Consider the following 6,853-nt stretch of genomic DNA (forward strand, 5'->3'; position numbering starts at 1 on the left):
GGTACTCATTTTACCGACCACATTCTTTGTCTGCTAGCTGCAGCTTTTACCAATCTTTTTTCTTCCAAAAATATTGATATTCATATCAATATTTTAAAGGAAATATCAATAATTGAAAGGGAAATATCAATACTTTGAAAGGAAATACCAATAAATGAAAGGACCTACTGATTAAATTATCATTCTTAATATTAATTTTTTTTACAAAAAAAGCTGTTTTTGAAAATCGCTGCAGAAAATTGCTACATAAAAATCTGATCCAAAATGATAGAGAATAAATGAATTAATGGAAATGTCAGTACCACATCCAAATTGGGCAGCATTCTAGCACATCCCTAAATGGACCATTCAATTCACTTAACATACCTTACCCCTTCCAAATCTTCCCTGGTCACTGTCTCTCTCTTCCATGCTCCCCAACACTCCTGTGCACTTGGAAGGGAAGACAAAGAGGGCTGGTACACACACTGTTCATTTTATAGAAGCTATGTATATTTGGTGCCTACAGCCATATTATTCTATGGCCATACTACCCTGAACAAGCCCAATCTCATCTGATCTTGGAAGCTAAGCAGGGTCAGGCCTGGTTAGTACTTGGATGGGAGACTGCCTGGGAATACCAGGTGTCGTAGGCTTAGAGGAAGGCAATGGGAAACCACCTCTGAATACTTCTTACCATGAAAAACCTTAGAATACATCCAAAGGATTCATAGGGTCCCTATAACTCATAATCGACTTGAAGGCATATAACAACAACAATGTACATTTGGTGCTTGAATACAACTATGTATAGGCATACTTTGCTCCTGTGTAGGCCTTGTTTTGTCTAGTGGTTACCTTGGCATTAAATAATGCATTGTACATGAGGTATTGTGACTTGGGTGGGTTCTAATTAATGCAAGCATGGCTATTTAATAGCCTGTACAAAAGATTATCTCCTTACAGATGCATAATGTTTCTTTAGGAAGGAAAACAATTTCTAGATAAATTATTGTATGCAGTATTTTGCTGAATTTTCTAGTTGCAAATGCACTGATGAATCTGGAATAAATAAATAAAAATTCCATTTGCCTTCTACGAAAAGGAAAGTTTTGCATGAATATCATTCATTCATGTTGTAAACCACCCAGAGAGCTTTGGCTATGGGGCAGTATAGAAATTTAATAAATAAATAAATAAAATTCATCTTTTGTGTATATTTTCTTTATCTATCTATATTTTCTGTATTTCCCCATCCATACAGTCCAGGGCTGTAAACCCGGGCCCCCAAGTCAAATTAAAGCATTAAAAAATGAAATGATATTATTTTATAGTAAAAACTCGTTACAATTACCTACCATCTGCTCAAGCATGGCTATTCACAGTACAGTCCTATGCATATGCTCAGAGGTAAGCTCAAATGAGTTCAATAGGATTTACACCCAGGGTAGTCTGTATAAGATTGCAAACTTCAGTGCTGTTCTAACTATGAAATGGAAATGGACTGACTTCAAGTTGATCCCGACTTATAGCAACCCAATGAATAGGGTTTTTCATGGTAAGCAGTATTCATAGGTGGTTTACCATTGCCTTCCTCTGAGGCTGAGAGGCAGTGAGCTTCATGGCTGTGTGAGGATATGAACCCTGGTCCCCAGGTGATAGTCCAACACTCCAATCTCTACACCACACTGGTTCTCTAACTATAAGATACAGAAAATGCCTTATGCAGAGTCAAACCATTGGTCCATCTAGCTCAGTATTTTCTCTCCATAGTTTCACAAAAGAACTTTTCCCAGCCCTATCTGGGGACACCAGGGATGTAACAGGCTTTTATTATTATTATTTCATAGGTCAAACTGATCTAAATTAGCTTATTCACTAATAGGCAAAAAGCCTTGCAGTTTAAGAATGTACCTATAGCCAACTGATATTTCTATCGAACTTTAAAAAGCAGGGAAATTGAGCAGCTATAGTGAATGCACCAGGGGAGCAGGAGACCTGACATATTTAAAGTGACTATCTGAATGATATCTACTGTTTTATTGTTGTTGCTTCCTCCCTGCTAAGACAAGATCAGCACAACACATGTCTTCTTTCTGTTCTTTGGGCTGATTGCAGGTGAAGAACGGAGGACACTTAAACATAATAATAACAATAATCTTGATGCACCAAAACCCTTTATTAACAGCCCTGCCCTGTCTGCTGACCCTTAGTCTGGCTGCCAGCTGTTGCGTCAGACTTGATAGTCTGCATAATTTCATGGAGATTTGTTTTTTACAAGAGTAGGAAGAGTTTCCTACCAAATGTCACATATGAGATACCAAGGGGAATAACAGTCTTCCAGCACCACCTTCTAGAATCTCCCAGAGAGGTAGGAGCAGGACTATGGCAAAACAGTTACTCCCTATGCCCAACCCACACTGAAGAATCCAGAGGGATTCCATGATTAATAGTATTCAAAGCTGCCCAGAGATCCAAGAGAATTAAGAGGATCACATTCCTCTTCTCTCAATCAAGGTAAACAAAACAGTCTCAGATCCAAACCTAGGCTGTAAGCAAAACTGAGATGGGTCTCAAAGAATCTGCAAGACCCCTGCCTGCTTGGCACTACAATGGCCAAAAGTGAAAGATTCAAACTTGTTCTGTAGCTCTCCAAGTCACGGGGACTGATTGAGGGAATATTATTATTATTACATTTATTACTAACCCTTCACCAAAAGGTCCCAGGTCAGGTCACAACTATATAAAATGCAATATCAAAAGCAGTTTAAAACAAATCAAGCAACTCATAGAATCATAGAATAGTAGAGTTGAAGGGGCCTATAAGACCATCAAGTCCAACGCCCTGCACAATGCAGGAATCCAAATCAAAGCATTCCCAATAGAGGGCTGTCCAGCTGCCTCTTAAATGCCTCCAGTGTAGAAGAACCCGCTACCTCTCTAGTAATTGGTTCCATTGTCGTATGGCTCTAACAGTTAGGACGTTTTTCCTGATGTGCAATTGTAATCTGGCTTCCTGCAACTTGAGCCCATTAGTCCGTGTCCTGCACTCTGGGATGATTGAGAAGAGATCCCAGCCCTCCTCTATGTGACAACCGTTCATGTACTTGAAGAGTGCTATCATATCTCCCCTCAATCTTCTCTTCTTCAGGCTAAACATGCCCAGTTCTTTCAGTCTCTCCTCATAGGGCTTTGTTTCCAGTCCCCTGATCATCCTTGTTGCCCTCCTCTGAACCTGTTCCAGTTTGTCTGCATCCTTCTTGAAGTGCGGAGACCAGAACTGGATGCAGTATTCAAGATAAGGCCGAACCAGTGCTGAATAGAGGGGCACTAATACTTCACGCAATTTGGAAACTATACTTCTGTTAATGCAACCTAATATAGCATTTCCCTTTTTTGCAGCCACATCGCACTGTTGGCTCATATTCAGCTTGTGATCAACAGCAATCCCAAGATCCTTCTCACATGTCGTATTGCTGAGCCAAGTATCCCCCATCTTATAACTCTGCATTTGGTTTCTTTTTCCTAAGTGTAGACCTTTGCATTTATCCCTGTTGAATTTCATTCTGTTGTTTTCAGCCCAATGCTCCAGCCTATCAAGGTCCCTTTGAATTTTGTTTCTATCTTCCATGGTATTAGCTATGCCCCCCAATTTTGTATCATCTGCAAATTTGTCTCACTACAGCTTTTTTCATCTCAAAGCATTTATATCTACATGAATCAGTTTCTCCTGGCACCTTTGTAAGGCATGACATCAGCAAATATCCTTAGGTTTCATTCTGTTTACTTTTTAAAATAATGGCTTCACAGAAAAGTTCACTTTTCAGGTGAGATTTGAATGAAGTTATATTGATTGATTGATTGATTGATTGATTGATTGATTGATTGATTGATTGATTGATTGAACTTTTAGCCTGGCCTTCATTTGTTAGAATCCCAAGATTATTTGCAAATTAGTCAAGTAAAAACGCATACATCATGCAACTACATTAAAGTAATGTAACATCATATAAAACAAATTACAACCCTACATGATTCAATACAGCAACATCAGCATATGAACTGTTAGGTTCCAGGTAGTGTTTAACTCCCCAAACTCTGCAAGATGAATCTTCATTTGATAGTGAAAGACCAGCATTGGAAGGGAATTCCACATTCAGGGTGCCACAACAGAGAAGGCCCTATCACACATGACCATACCATGTGCCACACTGTTTGATGGGATTTCTAGTATTTATTTATTTATGTATTTATTTATTTATTATTTGATTTATATCCCGCCCTTCCTCCCAGCAGTAGCTCTTCCTGCAGATCTCAAGGTTCAGACTGGCCATTATTGAGAGAGATAGTCCTTCATATCACAAGCCAGAGCTATATCAGATCTTTATACAACAATATTAACACGGGACCAATAGCAAATAGGTAGTCCATGGACCTATTTCAGAATCTGTCCTACATGATCCCTTTTTGATGTCCTTTTAAACAACATGGCAGCCACACTCTGCACCACCTGCAGCTTCTGGTCTACTTCTAGAGTAGCCCTAAGAATGGATGAATCTGTTAGTTGCTCCAGTGGCCAGAGTGGCTTACCAGTCAGCCCCTCTTCACAGAGAATTCTGGTGATTACAGCTCAGATTCTGATAGGAAGTCATTGCTCTAAGCAGCGTCACTTCAAAGCACATCTCTTTATGCTTAGGGTGGAATGAAGTGTGTGGTACAAGGAACAATTGTGCCCAGAGACTCATGCTAGGAACATAGGAAGTGGCCTTGTATGGAATCAGAGCATTGGTCTGTCTAGCTCAGTGTTGTCTACACTGGCTGGCAGCGGCTCTCCAGGGTTTGAGGCAACTGTCAGTTCCTCTTCCTGAGTATGACAAAAAAAACCTCTCTCTAGTCCATATTGCCCATCCTCCAATATTTCTATGTGTCTCTTCATGAAGCAAATTTGTCATATATTGGAAACCTATATGACTGTACAAACAGTGTGTTAGATGAATGAAGCCCGTATACAGGGGTGTTAGTATTGCATCAGCTTGAATGGCTCAGCATTTCATCATCTTTTAGACCATGTGCAGAATTATCATTAAAAGTATAGGTAAGCTTAACTTTGAGTGTGGACTCAGAACAGGAACAATAGATATGCAGGATAAGACTGAGGAGTAAGAGTTTATGGGTGAGTAAATAAACCTTTTCTGGATGAAGAGAATTGGTATTAATTTTAATTTTAAATCTTTGTACAAATTGGAATATAATTCTGAGTGGTTATTTTTACAGGGGCTTACATAGCGCTGCATTACAGAAGAATTTTAAATTAATTCTTATATATGGAATCTGCAGCAACAACATATATGATAAGCCCAGAATTCTAATAAGTTGTGATTATGAATTAGAGTATTATGCGTTTATGCTAATAAAAATATTTGCCAACACACCAAGGAAGACTCGTGACACATGTATGGTTGAAATGTTATATTTATTAAAATATAACACATAATCAATCAAATTCCAATCCGCCAATTAAAGAATCTCAAATCCTTCGGGCAGGTGAGGCTCAACCTATCTATGAGGGTCTAGACCCTCCCAACTAGGAGGCAAGTCAGTCACATTGTACTGCAACTCCCCAGACAAGGATGTGGGAAAACTTCTCCCTCCTTGCAATCGGAGTCAGGTTTGTGGTTCCAACCTCCGCATCCTGGCCCCACTGTACAGGCGTTCACCATGATGCACAAGCCGGTCCCACATGGACACCCCCTGGATCCACACCAGACATTACACCTTGATGTTTCACCAGGGGGTGCCCTTTTCCCAAATGCCTCATCCACCTCAATTTTAACACCAATTACCTCACCTGCCCGAATCCAACGCCACAAGAGGGGATCAGCTGAAGCTTGGTCCCCTCAACCCAAAGAAAACAAAGCCCCCAAACCCAACCTATAATCCTCCAATAGCAAATCACACCCAATATCCGAAAGATGGACACCATCATCTCAAAACAGATATGGAGCACGAAAACGGATCCTATCATGTGGAATATATGCCCCACCCAATGACAAAACTAAATCCCTAACTTTCTTATTCACCCCCTTTCTGGATCTGTCAATCCTGTTGGGGTGCAGTGCACCCCTCCAAACACGTCACACCAGCATGTCGGACCACACTATAACAAGGTCCGGGTATGACTGGATAAGAGCATTAAAATCCCGGGTGATCCTAAGCAGCAGATCCATACCCGGCTGCTGCACCAAGTCGTTTTCCCCTAAATGAACCACCAACACATGTGGCCGGTTAAGCGATGCCATAAGGCAACACACCAAAGGCATGAACGCATCCCAAAACATGCCCCTCTGAGCCTCCCAGCCAACCGTTGCTCTAGCGGAAAGCTGCAGCTGTGTCCCGGCAAGCGTAGAAAAGGCTCTCCGATGGGCCCAAAATAAAATCGAGTGGCCACACAGGACGACCCTTGCAGGCACCGGAAGGCTCAGCACACCTATGAAAAGAAAGAACAATACATCAGAATCAATACCTGATATAAGACTTGAAAGTGGAAGAACGCCACCTTCCAATTGCCTGAATATCCTGAACGCACATGCCCACGAGGGCGGCGGCTGTAGCTGCCCCAATCCGAAAGGAATGCAGCCCATAGACTACAGCATCATGACCACTGGCCAACAAGGCCCGCTGAACAACGGCCCAAAATTGAAATTGAGTCAGGGCAGAACCATCCACATGTATAAAGAGGTAACGCTGGCCCACTGGCCTCATTGACAGAAATAAACGCACTGCAGCCACTGGGCACAATTCAGGGACCTGGCAAACTCGCAATGAAATAATACTGCCACGGCCCTTTTGATCAGTCTTAGAGATTCGAAGGGAA

General features: G+C 41.3%; 1 non-coding gene across 1 annotated transcript; it reads left to right on the forward strand.

Annotated features, from left to right (window-relative positions):
* Positions 1-516: 516 nt before the first annotated feature.
* Positions 517-635, forward strand: LOC133384712 (5S ribosomal RNA). Its single transcript, XR_009762652.1, has one exon. It is a non-coding gene; the product is annotated as a 5S ribosomal RNA (ribosomal RNA).
* The last annotated feature ends 6,218 nt before the right edge of the window (positions 636-6,853 follow it).

The sequence above is a fragment of the Rhineura floridana genome, chromosome 4, assembly GCF_030035675.1.
Source record: "Rhineura floridana isolate rRhiFlo1 chromosome 4, rRhiFlo1.hap2, whole genome shotgun sequence".
Taxonomy (NCBI): Eukaryota; Metazoa; Chordata; class Lepidosauria; order Squamata; family Rhineuridae; genus Rhineura; species Rhineura floridana.